This window comes from Dermacentor silvarum, chromosome 8 (genome assembly GCF_013339745.2).
Source record: "Dermacentor silvarum isolate Dsil-2018 chromosome 8, BIME_Dsil_1.4, whole genome shotgun sequence".
Taxonomy (NCBI): Eukaryota; Metazoa; Arthropoda; class Arachnida; order Ixodida; family Ixodidae; genus Dermacentor; species Dermacentor silvarum.
Window position 1 is genome coordinate 13,553,273 of NC_051161.1, and position 26,556 is coordinate 13,579,828.

Genomic DNA, 26,556 nt, shown 5'->3' on the forward strand with positions numbered 1-26,556 from the left:
AGTGAGAGTCTTGGGCGAAAGGACGATTGCGCATTTATACGGGGGGCCTCTCTCCACCGGTCCTTTTTTTGGGGCCACCACCAGCAGCCCGCGAGAGCATCCAATCCAGTTAGGTCTTCTTTCTTCTTTCCCTCCCGCGCTGCCTTCGCCGCCGCTCCTATAGTTGATGCTGCACGCCGCCTGCAGAGCGGCACGAGGCGCTCTGCTCCTTGCCTCCTTCTTGTCCGCCCCCCCCTCCCCCTTTCACTCTCATCGTCGGCGGCACTGCATGCTTCTCACGGAGGGACAGTGCCCGCGTGTCCGCTGACCACTGTCCACGGCGCGCCTGCCGAAAGTGGAGAGAGCCGAGACCTTGCACTCTCCCTGTCCTTGCCACCTCGCTTGTAAGCGGTGTCCTTTTCTCTGTACCGACTTCGCTTTCACTGACGTCCCTTCTTTATCGGGCGTGGGGGTCAGCAAGAGATTCCGCTGATCACGCAGCCAACCTTATCGCCCAAAGGTTAAATAAAATCTATGTGTGCGTGTAGGGAGCGACCGGTAGGGTGGGGTATAGGGATCGCTTATGCACCCGCATGTTGTGGGCGGACTTATCGGATCTGGCCTAAGGCGTTCTGGTTTCGTGGGGACGTGAACACAATCAAGAGTTCAGGGCAAATCACAGAAGTCCAACGCTGACAACGACGAACGGCAGAAACAAAGACAGCACCTGGGCCGCGATATTGTAGCGATGCCTTCTGATTTATTCTATACTAGTCTTATCATCCACCGCTCACGGCCGGCTGATCCCGTTGATAACGCGAGCGGACCGTCGCTCTGACCACTGACAAAGCGCGTTAAAGCGCGAAAAGGCATTATTACCGGAAAGGCATCGCTACAAAATACCGGCCCTGTTCTGTGTACACTGTTACGTCATTATTTTTCTGTTTAACTCTACCGACTATGTCAGCCGATATTTTCTTATGAAAGTGGAGCTGATACCTTTCTTCAGTAACGTGTGCCCCAATCCTCAATATATGCTTGCTTTTGTATCACTGACTGCACATATAAAAGTCGCGAGTTTTTTTTTTTTACGTCAATTCAAATAAATCTGCCTTTTGTGTCTAACACCGGTATGTCTTATTTATTGTATAGTTTATCGGACACACAGAAAATTAATGATGCCAGACGCCTTTAGGCGCCCGTCGTAGCAGTATTCAATGCGAAGTTTTCTTCGAACATGTTTTCACTAGTCCGCCAACACGTCAGTTCCCATATATATGGGGAACCAGCGATCTGTATACATTCTGCCTTTCTTCGGGAAAGTGGCGCTCTTTGGCCATACTTGGGCCTTGCGCCATAAAACCCCATATATCATCATTTCTTCGGGAAAGTTGTCGAGAAACTAATTGAAATATGGTTAACAAAATGCCTTTCTAAATTTATTGACCTCTGTTCATGGCTGTTTGGTTTTCGTCATGGATATTTCACAGAGCTGGCACTCATCCATCACACTGACGAACTAAAAAAAAAAATAATCGACAAAGGATTTCTTGTGGGATCGGTATTATTGATCTAACGGCGGGAATTTTATAGCATAAATCATAACAGTATCCTATTCGCTAAGCTCGAGGTAATTGGATTTTTTTTTTCTTTTTGTCCTGCCATTTCGCCACTAAAACGTTCCTTTGTATATAACAGAGTTCTAGTTGTTTCTGTTTCTAATGTCTCCCTTGATAACGAACCACTAATATTGGGGTGCCTCAAGGCGCCATCCTGGGGTCACTTCTGTTTTTGTTTATATTAATGATTTACCTGACTGATGATACTACTATATTTACCTTTCATAAAGACGTCTCATCTCTCGTTAATAAACTCAATGCTGATTCATAAAATGTACTGATTGGGTGTAATGCCAACAAGTTATCTATTAATACCGCCAAGACTAGATTTGTTGTATTCCCTTCACATCAGCGAAACTTAGCATCCATTTCACCTATTATTATTGGTCGCCATTGTCTTCCTCCAAGTTCATGTTTATCTTTCCTTGGCATTCTACTTGACTGTAATTTGAAATATCGGAATCACATCGCTCACATAAAAAAATAAAATAGCCCATGGTATTCGCATCCCAATTAAAACACGCCCTTACTTTACAAGTATACCTTACTATACACACATTGGCACCCTTTTGTTCACTCCTATATATAACTTATCGTAAAATAGGTTGGGGAAACACCTATAGCACGCACATTACACGTCTGTCCAGATAGTTCAGAGCCAAGCCATAAGAATTATTATTTGCAGTTCACGCTTTGCTAATGTCAAATCGCTACCTACCATTTCTGGACTCACCAAATAAACTTTCTTCTACAGATTTCTGAATAATTAGCTACCGCCGATCACATTTTCATTATGTAACCTCATTATTTATAGTACGTACCACCAGATTCGCGTTGAATAACTATTTTCTTTTGTCGGGAGTCCGCACTAACCGTGGTAAGCAGACTGTAGAATTCACTTCCATGTCAATATGGAACGCGCTAATCGTTCCCTCCCCTTTTTCCCTTCCCCCAGTGTAGGGTAGCAAACCGGGCTCAGCCCTGGTTAACCTCCTTGCCTTTCATTTATCATTTTCTCTCTCTCTACGACTCATAATGAAAAACTCAAATTCTTTATACCAATAAAAAAAACTAAATATGCATTTTTATCGACAGAATAACCTGAATGTTTATTGCATCCTTTTATTTTTATTTTTAATGAGTGCGCTTGTAGCAATACGAAGAAACTCTCGTCTTTTTTTTTTTAATATGCATACAAGTTTTATGTTACGCTGCCATTTGCCTATCTATCTTGTATATAATTCTGTATTTTGTTCTGCTGACGTTATATATATATATATATATATATATATATATATATATATATATATACAGTGTGTTCCAGCTATCACGCAGCACCATTTAAAACAAAAAGAGGAACGGCGTTACGCGACGCAAACCTAGTGCGTATTGTTTTCAGTACAGTGGAGTAGCCGCCAGTATTTTTTTTCCGTTACTGAGATTAAAATAAATAATTGTAATTAATTATCTAACTCGAGAAGTACTGTTCTAATTATCAAAGTGTCAATGAGAAACTTGTAGGGCAACATGAAAAACTCCCGATACAGCTTTCCGTTGCTCAATACGTGCTACGTAAAAGTGTTTTTTCTGAGCACGAAAGAAGCCCGCGAATACACGCAAAGTGGCTCGAGCGGCCAGTCGTGCGGCAATTCTGAGTGTATTCGCGGGCTTCTTTCATGCTCGGGAAAACACTTTTATGTAGCACGTATTGAGCAACGGAAAGCTGTATCGGGAGTTTTCTCATTGGCACTTGGATAATTAGGACAGTACTTCTCGAGTTAGTTAATTAATTACAATTAATTATTTTAGTCTCAGTAACGAAAAAAATACTGGCGGCTACTCCACTGTACTGGAAACAATACGCACTAGGTTTGCGTCGCGTAACGCCGTTCCTCCTTTTTTTAAATCGTGCTGCATGAGAGCTGGGACACCCTGTAATATCCCTGACGAAGGCCGGACCCCAGCCGAAACATAGTAAATAAAGTATCGTTTTTTTTATTTTTTTCGTACGTGCGTCCTCAACCTACAAGTTCTTGTTCAACTACCGGATCCGGGCATAACCTCACTTTATATATATATATATATATATATATATATATATATATATATATATATATATAAAATGAACGAGAGGATAGGGAACCGAGGGGCCCGATTTTCATTAATCATATCATAAGAAGCCAACCAACAATGACACCAAGGACGCATAGGACGCATAGGGGAAATTATTTGTACTTACTAATTGAATTAACTAAATCATAAATTCATGAAAATGGATGAAAAAACAACTGGCCGCAGGTGGGGAACGAACCCACGTCTTCGCATTACGCGTGCGATGTTCTCACCATTGAGGTACCGCGGCGCCGTTTTCCCATCCACTTTCTGCAGTAATTGTGTTTTTACAACTAGAACTAACCCTGGGAGTGTTAGCCAGTGCCACCACTCACAAATCTAGGGTAGCGAACCGGAGATATCCGCGGGTTAACCTCCCAGTTTTTCCTTTGCCTTTATCTCTCTCTCGCTCGCTGATTCTGATTGTGATCTTTCCACCAACATGAGAGCGCATCTCGTGTTACTCTAAGGGGACAGAATTGTAAAACGTTCACCAAGAACAATCTGACATCACGAATAAGCATTGTTTATCTGTTCTCTCCCCCTCCCTCTCCTTAATTTATTTTTCAATTAAATCACGCTTGTGCGGAAAGAATTCAGTAAGTTGCGAATTAATAAATAGCTAAACTCCTCGCAGCTGACAGCTGCCGTTGTTGGTAACCTTGCATCAAGTCTCGGGACAGTAGGTGGTCCGGCTGCCGCCGTAAGCCGTCAAGGAACGCATTATGACGAGCTTAAACATGAACTACTTCTCAAATAAGCAGCTTCATGATTGCTTTTTTCCCCTTATGACTGTTATTGCTGTATTATATTGTTGTTCGTCAGTTTCATGTAGAAAGTAATTAAGCTGTTATTACTCTAATATCAACAAATATCATTCCTTATATTTTAATAAGAAAGGTACGATGCAATAATAAAACCGACAAAGAGTATCGTACCTTAATTGGAAGCTGGTTCAAATATACTCTAGTAAAAGTAAATACTACAGGTCAGTCTTCAGTTAGATTTAAAAACAGATGTTTCCTGTTGCATAAAGGCTATGAGCGCTAATGCGGATATTTCTTAGCAAAAGCCTGGCATTATATTCGCCGAGCAGCTCCTACACTTGAGCGGTTCGCAAAAACAAGCGCCAGCAAGTCTTGATAAAGAAATTAATATCACCAATGGCCACTGGCTAGTCGCCAACAATTCCACGCAACGAAAAGATCTATTAATTCGGTCCCTCTTGTCCGCTTTCCTGTTTTCGTAAATACCAACCGTATTTGCAGTTCAGACATATGTTTCTTTTATATTTTTCTTGCTGTTTGCATTGAATACCTTAGTGTTTGATTATCATCGTGTATATTTCTACATATCCATAGATTATCCCAATATCTTTTCTCGCGATTCGTTGTGAAGAAACCCATGAAGACCTTAACATGTTCAATGTGTTTTTTTTCTAACACGGAAACAGAAAATGAAACTAAAAGGCAAAAGAAATAAAAACAGCGCCGCTGCAGCTTCGAAGCCTATCATCACGCACTCACGATATTCACAGTCGCGCGGGAGTGTGGTAATTTCCTTTTTGTAACTATTCGCTAAATTTCCGCGCTCGCACTTTTACGTCCAATTAATGTGCCTCAGAATAAGTGACAACGGGGACGCGATTACATCGAACTTTTTCTTGCTCTCGGTACGCCAACTTTCATTTTCTTGTACTTTTTTTTTCTTCACGCGAGCAATGACCAATGCGGGCGTCCCGCGCTGTTAATGAGACAAAGCTCCGGGCGATTTGATCTGGCGCGCGCCACGACCGCCGTTCCTCCCTCCCGTCATTCCGTCTCGCTTGTCACGCACCTTCGCGCGACGCCCAATTTGTCCGCGTGCTTTGCCAGCCGTTCTTCTCCGCGCGATTTGCCATTTCCTTTATCGAATCATCGTTGTGCCTCGTCTCTGCCGCGTTTCACGTTATATATTACCCTTGTGGTCAGTCGTCCGGGGCAAGGAGCCAATTAAGGCCGGCGCGCGAAGGCGTTTTCCTGGCGGCTGTTATGAGCACCTGTCAGGTTTCTCCAGCAGCGCGAAGGTGCTTCAGCGCGAGCAAACGTTGGGTATAATCATTTGCGTGCGAGACCGTGCACGCGAGACATGCATTTTCGCTAATATGGACAAGTTAGCAATATAACGCTACTCTGTCGACTGGGCCACATCAGCAAGTGCAGCTTTTTCTTGCTGTTACCTCGATCTTCTACGCTGAAGGCCTTTAACTATAGGAGACAACTCTTCGGATGCGCAAGACAGGGGACCTCCGCGGCAGCAGCTCGATATAGCGGGGCAACTGCAACTCTGTTTTTTTTTGTTTTTGTCAATTTCTTTCTTTCTTTTTGCTGCACAGTCTCGTTTTCTTTTCTTTCTGTTCCATCTCCGAAGGGAAGCCAAGTGAGGCGGCGTTCCTTTCAAGCGGTCTTAGCGCAGAGTTGATTGCAGGCTTCCATTGTTTTGCGAAAGCTTCTCGCTGTCTTTGGCTCTCGGCCCCGAAGGCTGTCAAAAAAGAGGCGCAGTGATGCGTCTCTGCGAGGGCACAGCGGGAGGTTCTCTCTCCTCTTCCCCCCTTCTCTCTTTTCGACTTATAGATGAAACCTGCAACACTGTGCGCCTTGTGGTGCAGTGAAATCACGATGCAACGTTGTGCTCTTCCGCTGTCGAAACGTCGGCACCGGCATGGTGTTTTATTTTCGCGCCCCTCTATTATCAGCGCCGGTGGTTACGTGTTACTCAGCGAATCGTGGTCCGTGTGTCGAAGCTTCGGATTTCTCGCAACCCCCATGCTATAAAATGGACACTTGACATCCGTCTCTCGGGCTTGCTTACGACTCAGAGGGTGCAAGCCACCTTTCTCTCCGTCCACCCTGCCGGAAACTGTGCCTGGGCATTGCTCGGGTGATGCTGACGCCATTCCGCTCTTACATTCACCGCCATTTATTACTTATCCCCGCCTCGTTGTAGTTCCGCATTGCGCGCCTCCCTTGGCTAACAAGCACTTCTTTTCGAGTGGTGCTTTCAACCTGCTCCTGTTTCCGGTGCGTGTTTCTATATCCTGCCACTTACCCGGGCCCGTACTCACAAGAAAGTTCATGCGCTATAGGACTGGTCGTGACAGCAGGTGCAAGCCAATCGTGATGCCTGGCAGAAGATTAACGAACGCCGCCGGCCAATGGCAAGCACCACTTACGATAAGCTTTGCGAATTCTGCGCCTCAGCTCTTCGTTGTGATGACACTTTTCTCATGCGGATAAAACACACAAATTATCGAAGCTGAAGTAACAACGAACAAGGTTCACTGTCGTATAACTACGACACTGTAATGCTTTTTTCACATTACCGGTAGAATTAAAACGCTGCATAATGACAAAAACAGGGTTAAATACATTAGAACACTTTAAAATACGCTCCGCATACGCAGTTAATCTTATAGGAGCGCTCTGTAATTGTTTCCATCCGCCTTTCCTGTGTGTTTTCTTTCTTTTCTTTCGATCTCACTGTAAAACATGCAGCAATCGCTTAGATGAAGCACACGTTCTTAGGTCCTCTTCTGCAACGTTTAACAAAACAGCCAACCTTCACCTTCAGCGAAAACAAGCGGACAATCGCAGCGAACGCAGCCTTCGTGCAATCGCTTGGGAATGGGGCCCCTTTGCGTCATAGCGAAGTAACTTGCTTGTCACAGTTGCTTACCGCACGCAGCGTGAAGCCGCCGTCACGCGAGCAACGTCAACATGTAGCGAGTTGATGCAAATTAGACCCATATGCTGCTACAACACAGAACGGTTGCTCTGACTGTCGCGCTGCCCGTCACACGGTGGGCGGTACGACAATCAAAGCTGTCGCTCAACGGTACTAGGACCCGCCCTGTGCGCTAAAGCGTGCAGCTCTGATGAACCTTTTCAAGGCTCGGTTACATACACGTACACGTATTTACAGTCAAACCTAGAAGTGGTAGATGGCCTCGCCACGTCGCAATTATTACGGTGCGCACCCAGGCAACTTGAGTTTGCGCGTGCGATCCACACTACTTGAGTTTAGTGTGTGCAAGTTGTGCACTCTTGACTGTGTACCTAACTTACACGGGCTGAGTCGCGTGTGGATGCTATATTGGAATTTACGTTCTATTTCCTGTTGTTGTTTCCTCAAGTAAATAAAGTTACGTTTCCCTTTAAGCATAAAGGTTTTGGAGCAGTTGCGGCCAGAGGAGAGACAGAGACAGGAGAGAGAGAAAGGAGAGGAAAGGCAGGGAGGTCAACCAGACGAGCGTCCGGTTTGCTACCCTACACTAGGGGTAAGGGAAAGGGGAAATAGAAAGAGGAAAAGTTAGAGAGAGTGAGTACTGAGTACACGTGGGACGATGAAAAGGCTAAAGAAAAATACGGGTGGTCACACTGCGACGAAGTTCCCTCACCAGTCCAGCATACCGTCATGGATTTTGGCGGTGTCTGTTAAGACCTTGTTATTTCTTTATCGGCAAAAATGAACTACATTTGGTTTTAATTGAGCCAAGGAACCAAGGCTAGTCTCAGGAACATCTGCTGAGCTAACGCCACACTGACGTCACACTGACGTATCGGCGCGAAATTTAAAAAAAAAATGAAGCTGCGACTTTCATTTCCTGTTTAATAATCAACCTATTATCGCGAAATCAACGACCGCAAAGTTTTCAAAGATTACCTTCTCATTCTAAACTGATTGATTGCTTCTCTTTGTGTGCCTGTAGTTCACGAGGGCCCCATTTTCATAATTCATCTCGCACAATGACATTGTTACTCTCGCCTGGAGGTCAGGCTCGATGCTTCCCGAGCCCAGAAAATGTTGTTTCGCACTCGCGCATGCAGACTCAGAGCTCCAGCATTCATTTGTTAAAAGCTGTTCAACCGCAGTTTGAATAAACAAGTTCTTGTATGAAATAACAACGAACTCTACGCTTCTTGAAGCCGCTTATTCTTTGTTAGTCTAGGTCCTCCTTTTTATCCTTCTTCAGCGACGATGCACCAGGGTGCGACTTCGGCGAAGCGAAACACCACGTGATCCTGACTCAAAGGAAGAGCCGTTTGAACAGGAGCTCTCACTCTGTCCGTGCGCTGCGGCGCGGCAAAGATTTTTATCTTTAATGGCTTCACTCTGTGTACACATCTTGCACGAGGGCCACACCACGGCCAGGTACGTCCCCTATAGTGTTCTCGTTTCCTTTATAGCTTTGGTTGCACTTCGTTTAGCTACAGGAACTCAGAGCCGCAGCAAGCCTCTTCGTCAGTGCACGCCGTTTGTCTTCAGGACCTCCCTCATGGTTAGGTGCAGCCGGCGGATGTGCCAGGTTTAGCGGAAGAAGTTCCGTCGCGCCGCGTATACGTCGCTTTGCAGCGTCAGCGAGCGAGTTCCTTTGTTCTTTGTTCCCGCTCGGGTGATGTCCTTCCTTGTCCCTTCTTCAACTTTTCTAAACAGACATCCTTCTTTTTTTTTTCAGGCTTCCTCGAGAGCGGACGCTTTTGGAAGAGCGTGTTCGGTTATCGGTAGACAGTCTTATCAAATGCGTGCAGCATTGTATGAGCTGGAGAACGAGCATTGCGGAGCCTATTCCCCGAGGCGTTCTCACGTATGCAAACATGGTCTGTCATTCACCCGTGTTTCTGCTTTCTTATCGCCACGAACTCTTATAGTTTCCGTCGATGCACGCTATTTAGTGGGCTACATTAACAATATATATATTTTTTTTTCCTGCTAACGCGCCTGTCATGCAGGAACGTGTGCAAGTGACTGGCTTGATGCTCCTAAGACAGCATTTTTACTCTGCGCTGTTATTTACAGCTAGAACGAGGTTCCGAAACCTCCTGGAAGTCGTCGATTGGCCCTACAGACGCTTTATCTTTAAAAAGCAAGCTGGGTTACTAACCAGTAGCAGTTGGGTTACTAACCTCCTTGTGCTCGGTCTTTTGTGCAAAACTGCACCGTCGAACGCAGGTTAAAATTTTAAACATGACTAACACAGAAAGCTGCAGCAGCCGATGCATTCGTTATCTCAACTTGTCTATAGTAAACTATTTTAAACAAAACAACATAGGCTTGCGAGCTCGGACCGTGCAGTACAGCAAAGGCTGCACCACTTTAGTTTAAAGACAGCGTACGGAACTACAGCGACGAATACAAAGGACGTGGCTTGTGTTCGTGCCGTTAACAGGTTTTGTGTCTTCTCTGAAGTCACTGAGCTAAGTTTGCTGATGAGGACAAGCCTGGTAGCGGTCTAAAAAAGGCGCGCTTTTGTGCAGGAGTGGCGCCCGTGGGGATCGGAATTTAGCCCCGGCGTGCAGCGGTGGCCGTGCGATTTGAATGAGAAGGGAGGTCGCGAACTGCTTTTAACTTTTCGAACGATTCGCCGTCATGCCTGACTGCCTCTGCGGGATACACAGTTTTAGCCGGGAAACATGCAAATGAGGCCGACCTTTTGTCTTTCGTAAGGAGGGCGCTGCTTCTATACACCTCGTTAGAGCACTGTCTTTTGTCTGCACCACCTCAGGCATTTTTTTATGTTCTTATTTTCTTTTCTTGCATGGTGCACACTCCTTCCTCGAAACCTTTCCTGAGTATCTAAATTTCCTTTCTTCAAATATTCGGCTATTTACGCGACTAATTGTCTTGTTATAAATTGGTGTTTTTCCGGCTCATATTTTTACGGAGTGCAACTGATGATTCATGCTGTGTGCACTCGACATCATTGTCCCGCCGCTTGACTTAGTTCCAAAGCAAATCACTAAGTTGACAATCGTGGGGTGGAATTCACAAAGCGTTTTGTTATTAAGCGCTACTTTTGATTAGCCGGCTGCGTTTGCTAATATATGCAGGATCATGATTATCTAACATCTTTCTTTTGAACAATCTTAGCGTAAGAGAGTTCTTTTGTTAATAACCGCCCTGGGTCACTTCTACTCATAAAAAAACATCGACACATACTTCCCTGTTCTATGGCATTTCTAATGTTTTCAGCCTTTCGTTTGATTGCTTAATTGGCGGTGCTTTACGTCTTTGGAATGTAATACGCGTCATATCACGTGGTTTCTTTCGTAACCGAAATCAATACACGTGGGCCTGTATAACTGCCACTTACTGGTTGCCTCTTGCACTCAGGCATGCCGACCATCGTCGCGCCGTCGTATTACCGATCTTTAGCGTGTTTACTTTTCCAGCTGTTTTTGTTGCTACCTCGTCTCCTATAGCTAGCGCATGGTGTAGTCAAGTTAAACTCCAGCGTTCTTTCATCCTTGCTAATAAATAAGTGGTGAACGGCGTCATACAGTCACCTCTCGTTGTTGTCAGGCTTCATCCAAAGGAACTTCTTTTGCGTGCCAACTTTTGAAAGATGACCGAAAAAATAGAATAGAGAAAGTCTCTCAAATAGTAGCCGCACATAATTTTGCACCCCGGAACAACTCTACAGGAAGCAAATCATGATCGCCGCACGCGAAGAGCTTCTTCACATTAGAGGCTGTCTGCTCTGTTTTGGCAGCCCTGCCCTGTTCTTCCGCGTTTCGTTCTAAGCTACGCACGCGCATGACGATGCGCGGTTCCTCGGCGGGCTCATGCATGCGAGCTGGCGAAATCTTTATTCATGAAGACTTGCAAAAAACATAACAATAAAAACGAAATACTGCAAGGGCTCAGCCGAAAGAAAAACTGCCAGGAAATAGCCTCGGAAGCATGACTTGCGGGCAGGTCAGTAAAATCCGGCAGCCGTAAAGCCGACGCGCGCAGTGTATTAGTCTCCCGTTGCTATAGGGCCGCAGGCTTCAAGGAAAACAGCTTCTATACAATAAAAGCCTTCCATCGCGTGCTGCCGCCGCCACCGAAAGAACGCGTTGATATCTGCATCTTCCTCGGCACGGGAGCGGAGGCGCTTCGAGCACAACCAAGCGCGGCGAATTTTTCAACGTCTAAAAGAAAGGCAAATTGACGGCCGCTCAGGAAGTGGGATTACTTTGTAAGAAAGTGTAAATGACGGCGCCATTCTTCTGGCATGTCTCGCGTTCCTCGCGTTGTAGGAAAGAAGGAACGATTTTCTTTGCTTTCTTTTTCTTATTCGTCTCGCGATGCTCCGCCTCATTCGCGCTGATCACCGACAGCGTTGAGTGAAAGCCGAGAAATTCGGGGTACATGCATAGGCCTGGCGCCTATATATCGCCTCTCGTATACATATTTATTCGCGTCAGTTTGAAGAATGTGTACACGCTGCTCCTGTTCACGCTGCCGCCTCGTTCTCGGCGAGGTTTTAAGATAGCCCTCTGTTGTATCTTGCCATTCGCTCGTACAAGTATAGCTTGTCTGTTCTCGGTATTAAAGGAACATCTGAAAAGCTAGAACAACGACGGAAAGGACAACTTGTATCAGTTTGAACCAACCAATCATTGTAGCTCTTCGCCCGGTCGTTCAGTTTTCTGATGCACTCTTTAGGGGACAAAGGTTGCTTGAAAATATGTGTATGCACCCCCGTGTTCCTGTTGCCCTCGCGTTTTTTGAAGCTGTCGAGCTCATTTTATTTTATTTCCGCGTGTTCTTAGTTTTAGCTGTAAGAGTTCACATTTATACAGCTTTATACGTCGGACAGGAAAATAATTTTTTCACGATTGTTCTTTTATTCATTTGCCATCTTTTTTTATATACGTATATTGGACCTCGTGGTTGTTCCTGGGCCCGGTAAATAAATTATTTATTTATTTGTTTGTTTATTTATTTATAATAACTTATTATTATTATTATTATTATTATTATTATTATTATTATTATTATTATTATTATTATTATTATTATTATTATTATTATTATTATTATTATTAGGAATAGTAGTAGTAGTAGTTGAACTGACCCTCTCTTTCTTTTCAAACTCCTAAACGGTATCCTCACCTGCCTCGAACTCCTCAGTTGTGTCATGTTTCGTATCCCACGCAAGATCACCAGTGAACATAGACCTTGCCATGTTCCTGCTTGTCATCGCCAACACTCAACTGTCGACAGAATGCAGAGTCTATATAACGCTTACTTTGATGACGTTTAGATTTTACAGCGAAGCTCTCAGCCTCTAGTTGGTCGGCATTTTTCGTGGCATGCTCACCCAAAAAAAAAAAAAAAGAAAAAAGAAAACGGCAGCTAGCAAAGGGTGTTTGAGGGTGTTTGAGTTTCAGCGTAACAGAATTATGTATTCTCATATATTCGAATTACAAACCGATGCTATCATGTCTGCAGGCTGTGTGTAAGTCGTACTTTACGAATTTTCCGGACGCATTTTACTTTGAGAAATTCAATTAGTTCAATAACGCACTTGCACTAGGCCTAATGAGGATATACGCTGAGCTAATGGTATACCGCCACCTCACGGCCGCGGCCACTCAGATAGACCAGACCTCGAACGGCAGCTGGAAAAGAACTTCGTCTTGAGTTTCCGCCTGCAGTATAGATTTACGTTTTCTCGCATAGTCGAGTAACAATCCGATGATATCATTTCTGCAGCTTATGTGTAAGTCGTACTTTACACATTTTCTGACGCAATTTACTTTTAAGCATTAATTTAGTTGAATATTTTATTTATTTATTTACATATACGGCAACGCAATATAGGGCTATAGCAGGATACCGAACTTGCACTTGGCGGATGGCCTAGAAGAATGAGGACGTGTGCTGCACTTCTGCACACGTGCTTGTGCGCGTGACGTAGGTCGCTTGTGGTGGTGGTGGTGCTTGTGTAACGCCCTCTAAAGTCGCTTGGGGTGCTGGTACTTGTCTAACGGCCGCACCAGCTTCGCTGTACATCAACTTTCACTGGGTGGAATGGAGGCGGATTTTTTTTTCCCCTATCTCGCTGCCACTGTATTTTTCTGAGCTTTGTGTTGTTGTGCCATAGTTTCACATATTCTTCAACTGCCCTTCTCCTCCTTTTCCTTTTGTATTCACCTTGCGCCTTGTTGTATGTACACTCTTCTTTTCAAAGTTATTTTTATTCGTTGTTCTTTTTACTGATATTGCCCTGCCGTTTTTTTTTTCTTCTCTTTTATTTGATAGTTTGGTTGATTAATTAATTGTTTTTTAGTGAAGATTTGCCGCTGTCACCATTATTGGTGACTAAATTTTTCTTTTATTTTCATTTCAATAAAAGAGAATAAAAAAAAAACCTACATACCCCGATGTGCGTTTGAAACTTTTCACGTGTACTCGTATTAGGTGTTTCTGAAAAATAACAGTACTTTTTTTCTCTCTCTTGAAAGTTCGGCCGCATAAAGGGCCGGCTCTCCAAGTATTTTAGCGCAGCAAGACAACAAAATGGAAAAAGTGGGTAATGAAACTGCGAGACACTGTAAAAACAAGTCTATCACGAAAAAACATACAAAGCAAGACCATGGTTGACGTAGAGAATAGAGAAAACAAATTTTATAAGAGTACCCAAACAACAAAAGCTTGAACATGTGACGGGGATTTGCATAAAATTAAAAATGTATATATACTACTGTTCAGAGAGAACTGATCAAGTCACTGTCCGCGATAAAATCTCGTAGAACCTTCAAAGCTAATTTTTGTTCGAAACTTCGTCACGACACAGTTATGCACAAAACTCAGCCCAACAATACCTTGATGATTATCGCAAGAACTACGAAAAACGTATTCATATAACGGCAGAACAGCACAGTTTCATCACACCTGGGGACTTGTCAAGTTAGCTTCTGGTGAATGATGCACAACGTAGTAAATGTGATCCAAATTTAGAATACTTTAGCCGAATATTTGTAATTTCTGTGCTATGTTTATGACAGCAACGAGCTGTTGAGTATTGTCCGCTTTGAATTTCAAGTTACTGCTATGGCTTGAACACGTGACTCCTGGTTTACCTGCAAGTGCGTCACCAATCGGACAATCCTGCGCCACAGATCGGGTTTAATATTTAGCCAACTGTGCCTACTCTTTCTTCCTTCCAGCCCATAGGCCAGTGCGGACTTAGTTTATACTAGAATAGAATGCAAAATTTTATCTCTCGCATGCTGGGTTCTTAGCGACCCCACTAAACAAGTCATAGATGGTACGAACCCATTGGTGGAACTTAGCTACATTGTATCTATTAGACGTATGCGGTGCCTCTTGTGTATCTCGAACATCTCGAATAATCGTCGGCGCAGGCGTTATGCAAATGCACAACTACTCTTTCGTTTCTGCTTCCTCAACAGCTGCGCAAAGAACGGGTTACCTCGAGCTCGTAATTACGCGTCGCGCGTGACCTTTGCAGCGAATTCCGCCAGTCGCAACGATGCTCTGATTTGGCATGCGCACAAGCGCTGCCGACTTTCTCGCTAACCTTTCACCGCGGCGCGGTCTTTCTTTTTTTGTTTTCTCTGCGTTTCTTAAAGCTGTGGAGGCTTTGGAGACAGCGAAGAAAAGAAACGAAACGGAGAAAGCAAACGCGCGGGTCACACAGAGGAAGTGGGCGCTGTGTGATCAAGAGGTCACAATTAGGATTCCCCCCTCAGCGCCCGCGCGCCAGACGAAGCTTCCTCGACGGTGCGTCGAGATTACCGACGCCCTCGGCTCTCCACCTTTCCTTTCAGACGTCGGCATCTGTTGCATCTTCGAATCGCGAACGCGTAACACAAAACGCGACCGACAGACATAGATAGTGGCCATGCGCGCACGTTTCATCAGTTTAGGCAACCTCTTTCGCGGTTCCCATTGCAATGCCAGTATAGGCTTTTGTCTTGCGGCTCTCTTTCTTCCGCAGTTGTCTTTGGTGACTTCGTTCCGGAAGCGTTTCGGATTCGAGCTACGTTTAGTGCTTTTGAGTTGACAAGCATCGGGCTAAAGGAAGCCTCTGTCGCTTGGAAATGACTGTCAGTACGCCCTTTTTATCATCACGCTAATACATGGTTGCGTAAGTACCTTTGTTTATGCTGCTTCGAGTCGCTCTTGCTGGCTCAATGTTCAGTCAGCTAACGCGAATGTAATGTGAGATGTAATCCTAGGCCATAGTGTGGGGTTCTTCTTGTACAGTAATGGCGTGTTTACAGCAAGTAAAACATCACTGCATACTGGAGCAATGCATCACTGCACTGGTTGCTTCCGTAATATGGGCAGTATGATTTGTTATTTTACTTAGGCTGTTCAGCTGTTCACCCACTCCTTTTTGCGTGGTTCTTGTTGTTTTTGTTGGAAGTCTTCCAACTTAGTTTCTTCTTGCTTTTATATAGCTTTTTGAGGAAACAGATACACGACTGTATTCAAAATCATTGCGAATGCTATAAACAAATTGACAAAGCGTCATCTGTGGTGTGGTCCATAACGTCCCTTCCGTTGCTTCTGTCTACAACAAGCCGTGTCCTGCTGAGTACAGCTGCATTATGAGATATAACCCAATATGAATACCAACAAAAAAATTCTTCTGCGTTCCAATGGGGCGAGCCTGTCGTCTAAGCTTCGTGAGATAAGGTGCTTTGAGCGGTCAAGCTATCCTTACACAGTGCCACAAACCACAAAGCAAAAATCATTCTCAGCAGACTAGGCAGAAGGACTGACGCTTATTGTCTGCGAGGCAAAAATAAACGACAGCATAGCCTTCATCGCGCGAAATCGATAGCGGTCGATGGGATCGCACGTGGAGAAAGTGTTTGTGTAAGGCTCATAGGCCAGGAGTCACGGTAGATCTTTTTCGCATTGTAGAATGGCCGCCATGAGACGATGAACTCTTTGCAGCATGCGCAATGAAGCCCGATGGATGTATAGGGGATCCAGAAGATAGACCGGGGACTTCCCTTCCTCACAGGACGACGACCTTGAGATGTGGAACAGCGACGTGCCCACTAAAGCCATGCACAACGGTGATAGCTACAACTGACGCTTTAGATAATCAGGACTGAATATTACGTAACTATTTGCGTGCGTAAAGGGTTCGTGTCTAGCCGACGTCACTGGGCTGGTGAATCACGTTAACGAGACAGCGCGATAGCTTAGTGCATTGCGTGAGATTAGCTTCGAGACTTCATAACCACGGTCACCAGCGCTGCACGGTTTTGGCGAGACAAGACATACGTATAGGAGTCCAGAGGAGACGGGGAAATCCGAGTGTTCGGCGTCGTCACAGTCGGACACTTCAAAGGCGTCGATACAGCGACTCGACGCGGCTGTTAAATCGCTCGCCGAGTGTATGAAATGCAGAGAAGAAAGAAAGAAGGTCGACGCCGTTTGCTTTCGTTTAGCGCGCGGCGCGGCGCGCTCTGCGTCCAAAGCCACGGCCGGCACTCGCGAGCACGCTGCGCAGTGTGCCGCGGAATGCGCATATGCGATCGGCGGCTTTCCTCTTCCTCGACCCACGATGCACACTCATCTCTGCGAAGACGCGGCGCTATATAGGAAGCGATGCGGCCGCCGAATCTGCGGCCAGGAAATCGGACCTTTTCTCTCGCTCAGTGTTTGCGGCTGCGGGCGCACCAACCATGGACGCGGCGGAACACTTTCTTTCCTCGTTCGCGGCCCCCTCGTATCTCCGACGCCGCTGCGACCCCACTTCACGCGCCGTCGCGGCGGGGCTGTAGCCGAGCGGCCTTGGATGAAGGGCTCAGAATCCAGGAGGAAAGCGGCTCTCCCGAGAGAACACTGTCATCGCACGCGCGATGAGCGCTGGCGCGAATGGCTCGCATTGGTGCGTGCATGTGTGAGTGTGTCTCGCTGTCGTGTCCCCATGTCCACAGCGCACTCCCCCCTCTGGACAAGCACGCTTTTCGGCCCAAGGAGCACAACAGCGGGTGGCGCTTTCTTTGAGACCGTCTCAGATTGGCGAGAGTTGTTTGTTTCCACCTCGTTGCGCGTCGTGTCGCCTGTTCGGAGGAGTGTATCGGGATCGAAGATCTTCGATGGCGGCCGCATCGAGGTTGTGAACATTCTCGGAGGGTCCTTTCTTTTGTGCTTGCTGATATCTTTGACACTGGAAGAGGGGGAAACGTGGAACGGCTCTCGGCATGGAAGAAGCATATGTCCCTATTCCGCTCGGTTGAGTTCCTGCATACCAGCCGCGCTGGAATGTAAAGGCTCGCGGTGCAAAGTTATGATGCCTTATCTCGAAACAGAACTCGGAAAGTACTTGTCTACACTTGAATGGTGACATAACACGCCCGTCTAACAAACTTCTTTATTTTTGCTTATTTTTTATTTTATTTATTTTTCTTTACATTTTCTCTTTTCCGTAGTTGTGTGCAGGTTTTTATGATGGCTGAAGGTCTTTTCATTTACATTTCCGTAATATGCCTTCTTTTCATTCTTATCATTCATTTGTGGGTGTAAGGTGACAGATATGGAGAGAAAGAGAAAATAAAAAGTGGTTAAGCAGATGCGAGTTTTCGGTTTGCTACCCTCCATGCACTAGGGGGAGGCGGCGCGAGCTCATCGGAAAACGGCAGGAAGCTTCAATGACACGAGTGTGCTGGTCATAACCAGAGGATCGCGTTGTCACAATAGCTACATGCCACGACGCTGTGGCTAACGGTCGTTGCCGGAATGTACCGGTGTTCTACCTGCTATGAAATGAATATATTTTTTTACAACCTGTATGGGATCGGATAATGCCAGCAGTAATATAAACTATGCTTAAGGCGCAGGTATCCGAACGCTTTTCTGGGCATCCGAGCTCCGCGGAGTGTTGTAGCAAGCGCAGTGCGGGGACGAAATTCATTCACTGAAAGCGTGAGAGGGCGCCAGATTGGATCAAGGAAGAGCCTCGTCTAAATACGGGGCACGCTGCCACCGAGAGATAGCCCGCGCCACCGGGGAGCGTCAACTCTCCACGAAGAGAGCAGCGAACGTGCGCTCCAGAAGTGGACGCTTTCCGAGCGCCGAGGAACGAGGCGGAACGGCAGGTGCTTCTCTGTAGAGCAGTCTCCGCTCGGAGGGCACCGAAAGATGTCCGCAGCTGATAGGCCTTACAACAACTGGATGCGAGGGGAGCGCTATTCGCTCCTTCTTTGCATGTCGGTCCTCGTACCACACTTTGCCCTACAACAGGAACAGAAGCGGCGACGACCGTTCCCCGAGAGAGAGAGAGAAAAAAAGAAAGCCTAATCGGGAATACGAGGGGACGGTATACGACGCGCTCATAAATCGCGACACCGGAGGCTATGGAGAGCCGGCTCGTACTTGGCGTTTTGCTTCCTCGCAGCGTGAGCAGCGCCTAGCTATATAGCCCACTCGGGAACACTGTCCGGCGCCACGGTCGACGCTATTCTAGGCAGCAGCCAACCGAATAGCGGACGAATTGTAACGTTTAGAGGCAGCGCGCGCACACACGCACCTTTTGTTTCATTGTGCGTTCTCTCCCAGCTCACCACCATCGCGCCACCCCCCGCCCTCCCCCTCCCAACTCTGCTCGCGTTATTCCCTGTCCAGCGACTTGCAAGAAACTGCTCCTTTCGGTCGCTCCTTCGTCTCCGAACTACGGTGAAATAAAAATATACAGACAGCTGCCACCAACGTTTAGAATACGAACATCGCTCAGAGACCGCGTCTCGTCGACGGTGTGTGTACGCGCCTAAATATAGCATCGTCATCGCCACGCAGTGAAGTCGTGGGGAAGGAGGAATGGAGAGAAAGAGATTTTAAACCTCAAAATGTGACATCCCGCTTGTGGGCTCGTTCTCCACCTTTAACAACGTCCCCCCCCCCCCCCCCCCTCCATTTTTCTTTTTTTTTCCCCACCTATAGATGCTCCTTGTGGGCCTTAGTATGTTATTAGTCCTTTATTTTTGTTTTCATTCGTCGCATAACCTTCCAAACGTCATTGCCATTACAACGGCAGCCATCGACATGGGCACAGAGTCCTAGGATCGCATTTAGCAAAACGAAAATTGTTTGCCTCATTTCCCCTCCCTCTTTTCCTCGCTGATCTTTCTTTCCGCGTTATGTTCGCGCCTCCATGCTCTACATCTAATAGCGATGTGACTTGGTTTCACCCAGGTCTCGCCCCATGAACGTTCTTACATTCTCGCGCGGCGGTCCGCATGGTCTCAACATTTATTTTTAATTTTTTTGCGTGTGTGTGTGTGTGTGTGTCTGTTCCTATCTTTCTCCTTTTATAACGTGCGCATCGCCTTTTCCGGGCGCACTGTCTACGGCGAGACCGTGTCCTTTCTTCTTGGCTTTCATTCCGCAATCTTCTCTCGCCCTCGTGCTCTACATTTAATGGCGACGACTCGTCTTCACCCATGGCTCTCTCGCCACCCTCGGCACGGTTCGCAGACCCCACTCTCGCGTTTTCCATCATTCTCCCTTTATAACACGCACTTTGTCTTTCCGGGCGCACCGTGGACGCGACGAAGGCAGGCGGACAAGCGAAAGAAGAAACGTGCGCGCTGATGGCTCCCTCGTGGTGCCCGCAACAATGGCCGGTTTTTCGGTGCTGCGCCCGAGACAAGCGGCGTGAGCCGTAATTTAGGGCCCCGGGTACATACATGAAGGAAACGCCATTCACGGCCACCATTGTCCGTTTCCTCCGCTGCGGCCCGTCTCGACCCCGTGCTCGAGAGCACGGTGTGTTTTAGAATCGCTGCCCCAGCAGCGGCAGCATCGAGTTGTTCCATGGGGAGGCGGCGAGCCGCTTTCCTGGCACGCTGGTTTCTCCACAAATGTACTCACCATTTTACTGAGGAACAAGTTCCGGTGTATCGATAGAAACGCGCACATTTAAACGCACACATGCGGGTGCACATACATGCACGCACGCGCATACATATACAAACACGAAACGCTCCGGTATCAAATACAAATAAGTACAAGTATATGGTATAGTCCGTTCAGTGACAAATACTTGTCCATTTAGCGTGATTTCTATTGTTGCAATTTTGTCCTCGTGTGCCCCTTGCGCATGAACTAAATTTCATCATATATTAAAAATAACAAAAAATCTCTCCGAAATCTGTTAATTCTGTTTTACTAAAGAAGTGATGACGCACAGATAGAAAGAAGTGTCATTGTTTATAGTATTTAACATAGCTAATCAAAGAATGTTTTTTTACACGGACTGAGCTGTTCGCATTCGTCGTGATTTTCAGGTGGAATAACGCTTCTGGTACAGGGATACTACATACGACATACACGACGTACACGATGTCACACAATGTCCCACAAGCTCCCAGCCTTCTACATCATGTGCACTGCTCAACAGAATTTGCAAGAAGGTCATAATAAAACTATTCAACGCCGTGTTTATCACAGCTTGTGTGCACCCATCAACAGCACCAAGGCGAGCAGTGATCTTAACTCAGGCCACGTGAAAGTGAAACATCCCTCCCAGTACCGATAATAAAGTTTTATGACTGACTGGAAGCTGTTAGCCTCACGTTTACTTGGCTCGATTTAAATGGTTTTTGTACCAACCGTGACCTATTTAGCTGCCTGTCAAACGAATATTAGCCGGCATTATATACATCAAATTTTGTTTGCAACCTCTACATGATGATTTCAAAATGTTTTGAGCAGTCAGCAGGACAATTAAAGTGAAAAGATATGAAGATATATTCCAACCCACATGTATGAATCTACGTTAAGCGAAGGTTCATTGACGCGCTTAATTACATGCCGTACAACTAATGGCGATGCATACAATTGTGTTTAGTTTCATGGTATATACAGCGTGAAACATCGTGCAATTTTTAGCTTATCCACCACAGACGTCCTAACTTTAATATCATGCAATTTTTACGTTTATGCAACACCTCTGTCAAGCTATGCCGAAATGAAAACACTACATCAGGGGAATGCGCAGTGTGAGACGCAGTGTGAGTCAGCTATTTCTTCAAATCGCCTGTGGCAGATGGCATAATTATTGTCCTTGAGCTAGATTATTCAAAGAGATGGACATTACTAGCCCGAAAAATCAAAACACATATTTAAGGAATTAACTAAAATTCACTAATTAACAAAAATTACTAATTAGCTTCACAATTATTTATTTTACGGCCTACATTGCAACTTACGAATTGCAGCTTGCAGGACGCATCCACTTGAAATTAATTTCCAGGATGAAACCAGTTTGGAGACACTATTTCCCAAAGTGTGGGACGAAATCTCCCCGACTACAATTCGTAAATTGCAATATGTGCCCCAAGGTAATAACTCAGAAGATAATTAGTTAATTTTTGTTAATTAGTAGAGAATTACTTGTAACCAGATTAACATAGCGCCGCCGTGTTAAACTTCATGGCGCCGCCGCTAGAACCATGTTCAGTGGGAAACAGAGCTGCTTACAGGCCTCATGCATGGTGCTTTCTGGCGTTGTCAATGTACGGTATGTCGCTACATTGCCTCAATGCTACCCGGCGTGGTGGCGTATAGTGGCTAAGGCGTTGCGATACTAAGCCCGAGGGAGCGGGATTGAATACCGGCCGCGACGTGCACCCAATGAGCGGTACACAGGCGTTTTTTGCATTTCACACCCATAGAAATGCGGCTACTGCGTGAGACGCAGCAACGCCTGTATAGCGTTCATTGGGTGCACGTTAAAAAACCCCAGGTGGTGAAAATTAATCCGGAGTTTCACACTGTACGGCGTGCCTCATAATGAAATCGTGGTTTTGGCAGGTAAAACGCGAGACCTTAATTTTTAAAGTAATTCGCCTCAATGCTCACCGCATTATCATTGAAATTCATTGTGAGACGGGTTCTGCGGGACTTTTATATTGTTCTGATTATTTTTGAAGTTCAAGCCCCTTTCACCCTGCATAGATGCGCGCTCTGATACGTTACTACCCCGGCACAGGCCATATAAAGTGTGGTCTCAGGGCCGTGGCTTCAGAGCCAGTGGCCAACTCCAGTGGCCAACTGAGGCTCTCAAAGACGACACAGAGTGCGGGAGACATGCAAAGGAGAACCTTTACTGTCCAACTGAGAGCCAGTTTCCTAATCGCCGCTCCGCCCAAGGCTCGCTGCGCGTGGCCCCGGCGCATGAGCCCATCTCCGATGATGATGATGGCTGCACAGCGGTGCTGCCATGCGGCCGGCGTCCCCATAAAAGGTACGGATACGAAGGCGCCGACATGGCGTTTCCACCCACGTTATATCGTAGCGAGCGTGGACATTAAAGAAAATGTGTGTCTCTGCAAGTGCGCACGCTAGTCGCTCTCACCGGGAGCCGACGACTCGCGTGCACTTGTTTGCGTTTTATTCATCTCTCTTTATGGTGAGAAATTTTTTTGCCCCACACTGCTGTGCAATAGTTGGCTTCAGTCATTCGGGCCAGTTCTCGCGAAGTGCTTGGGGTTGCTCCTCCTGGCAACGGCTCTTCCAGCTGCCACGAAGGGGGATTGATGGAAGCGGCTGAAGGGGTGAAAAGAGGGGAGGGGGGGAGTGCGATCTCACCATACGGCCACGCCATTTATACAACGCGAACACGGCAGTGGACATCTAAATTTGAGCGCTAGAACTCCTGTGTTTGTGTACCAGCCCACATGCCAGTCATGGTCTGTAGAAGCTGCGCGCTGCAACACCCACGCGTGGCTGCAAAAGGCTCGTGGTAGTCACGAGAGCCATCGTCGACAACGCTCTGGTTTACATATAATAGCAGGCCGCGCTGGAGTATGTGCGTTCGCGCGGGCATGTGTGTGTGTGTTTTCCATGCCAGACTTTGGGACAAGACAGCTGAGTAGTCTACAAATATAAATATTATCTTACAACAATATAACATACATACATAAAATATTGCATACATATAAATATTGTATGTATCGCCTCCTGAAGCAGAGTGCTGGTAGATTGATAGTTGGTCTTTAGCATTACGCTATACATGTGGAACTGCTTCATTTGAAGCACTAAAAAGAAAACACACGCCCCTTAACGACAATTTGTTAGATAAATCCTGCGAAAAAAAATGTTTACGCCTTCCGAGGAAGTAGTCTATTTCCTATATCTTATCGCATAAAACCGCTGACCAGTAAAATCATAAACAGAAAAATAGAGAATGATGCATGTAGTAGCCATTACAAAAAGTATACCTACTGACTCTATATACTTATAAAGTAGTAGAAGGGATACATACGTATAAGTAACATACATTCAAGTAGTGTACCTATGGTTAGCATGCCATGTACATATAAAGCAGTAAAAAGTATAGCTACTGACTTTTTCTGCGCCAGAGAAACAGTAAAAAGCTGCACCAGAAAAGCATAAACTAATAAAATCCAAATGCCGAAAGGAAGACCTACTACGCATGTCAGCTAGGATGGGATCCTGCTGCAGACGAATCGGCTATTTCGGTGTGCAAATATTGCTGCAAATAGGGAAGAACACCTCTCTGCCGAGCAAGCCCAGACGCTATTCGGTGCAGCCAGAAAGCAGAATGAGTGCGGCGACACGCTGAGACCAAGGCTCCTAAACGGGATCCAGATGTAATCCTTTTGACGCGAAGAAGTGCTCCAACGCGACGGAAAAGCAAAAGCTTCGCTAGCTTAGGACCCCCGACAGTATATAGGCACCCGCTGAGAAACGGGGACGGTCGTTCTTCTCATGGCTAGGGCAACTCGTATCGGTTTATTTTTCTTTTTTTTTTTTTCTTCTTCAGGACAAATTGCCCAGGTTGCATCACGGGACTTGGATAAGAAGTGCTGCGCGTCGATGTCCCCATTTTATATCTTCCGCTTTATCCTTTATTAAACAGATGTCTGCGACTTCGTTATCGTCTTCTTTTCCCGCTTTGTAGTTAGAGGTATTGCAGCTTGTTTTCGTGCAGATGACAGGAACTGCTACACCATCGAAAGTTATGTCACCTTTTTACGGGTTGTTTCTTTTTCTACCATAGGGAAGTGGCATTAACGGCGCCTTAGAAGCCCCCAAATTGCGAGAAAGGCAGCTCGTTAGCATGCAGCGCTTCGAGTAAGCTTGCCAGTCAGACTTCACATGCCCGCAGTTCAAAATATTTACTATCAGTATTACTTCACGTAGACAATAAAATGTAACAGCGCACGCAGAAAACATAACTACGCTGCTGATGACGTCGAGCAAAGGAAAATAAAGCAATTTCAGAGCCCCACCCTATCTCCGCTGAAAACTACCCACAGCGCTCACTCTCCATTGTTCGCTGCACAAACAAAGAAACAATGGACAATGGGCAATAAACAAAAGTCAGTAGTGAAAAGTGATACGGTTTATAACGCACGACCGTTATTGTTGTCTGTTTAAGGTTGAAGTTTTATTTAAAGATCTTTGTGCGGTTCAATGCGTTGATGTTCTTATAGAAACACTTTAAAAAGATGGTTCCTAGATGTCGGATGCGGATGACGTCGCGCTCGGCTAGAAGAGTAACACTATCTCTTTGCTCAAAAAGCTAGCTTTCGGGTCCCGGAGTTCATGCACGTGTGCGACGAAGCGCTGTGCAAAGAAGAAGCAGAACAACAAACTGCGTGTGCGCTCGCCGTGCGCGCAGACCGAAGCGCTTTTGGGCGCCAAGCCGGAGACCGTCTCGGCGAACTATCGCGTCGCCTTGTAGACTCAGCCGCTCGTTGTATGTCGTTATCGATGTCGAAACAGAGCAACGTTTGTCACCTGATGCCTCTGAGTGATTTTTTAAAGATGATCATGCAGGTGACGGACGAAGACAAAAACGGAGGTGACTGAGCTACTGATGAAAAGAAGACAAACCTGAAATGTGAAGAAGCAGGACAGACGCTGACCATTGTGAAAAAAAGTGATTGTGAACAAGACATTTTGGCCTCCCACGTAGAGGCCAAAATGTCAATTATTCAATTTTCTCCCCCTCAGTTGGAATCTGTCTTGTTCCTCCATAAAACTCCCTGTAGTAAGATTTCGTTACTTTACTTATTGTTTTTATTCCCCTATTTATTTCTCAGGACACCCTGTGTAATTAAACAAAATATATTCATTGCATTATATTGCGCAAGCGCTGCAAGTCATTCACGAAAACGCTAGTGGATGGCTCTACAGCTTTGAACAGTGTTTCGTCTGCGCAAGAGACGTGAAGCCACCTTCGACAGTTTCAGCTTTTAGGAAAATGGAACAAGCAAGCTTCTCTCGCTCTCCTTTGAGGAAATTTGCGCAAGCTACGAATGCAGCAATACTTCCAGAAACAGCTACAGCATTTCGTCACTTGCCACATACATTGCTCGAGTTCTGTCAGGGGACATCTCAGGCAAACTGTAAGCAACCTTCTTGGTGTCGACGTTATATGGTTGTGCTGCGACAGCTTGCAGTTTTTGAGAAAATCTGAATTCTCATGCGAAAATATCGAACGGGACATTTCGAGCATTATGTAACCTCTGCCACACCGTGTGCCAAAGCAGGCAGATCCTACGCCCTGTGGGAATCGATATTATGCGAAGCAGTGTGCGGGGAGCCTACCAAGTTAATGAAACGACCATGAGAGCACCAAGACGTAGGCGGCTCTTTCATTACCTACATGACACGCATGTCATGGCATTCATGTCATGAGTCCCCAGAAGTCCATTTAGCTACACTTAAGAGACCTTAAGGCGAAAGCCTTAGTCATGCTCATGACTATGACTTCGACCATCAACCTATTTTCTTTTCTGCTGTAGGACCTAAGATTGCTACTAGAGAGACATGACAAGAACTTTATTTCAGTCCTGAGGAACTGAGATCTAGGCGAGCCCAAGGCTCCCCCAGATTAATTCGGTGGCTCCACCCACGATGGGACCGGGAGACCAAGTCCCGTCGCGATGTCGTGGGCCCTCTGGACAGCCTGGAGTTGAATTTGAAGATTGCTGCTCTTGAGGGATTCCTCCCATTGCTCTTTCGTGATGGGTGGAGAGGCGTTAAGGGCTGGGCACAACCAGAGCATGTGATC

At 46.1% G+C, this 26,556-nt stretch overlaps 1 protein-coding gene across 1 annotated transcript in view; it reads right to left on the reverse strand.

Moving 5' to 3' along the window:
• LOC125947509 (uncharacterized) overlaps positions 1-26,556 on the reverse strand; it is a 181,557-nt gene that overhangs the window by 259 nt on the left and 154,742 nt on the right. The gene's annotated exons all lie outside the window — the stretch shown is intronic.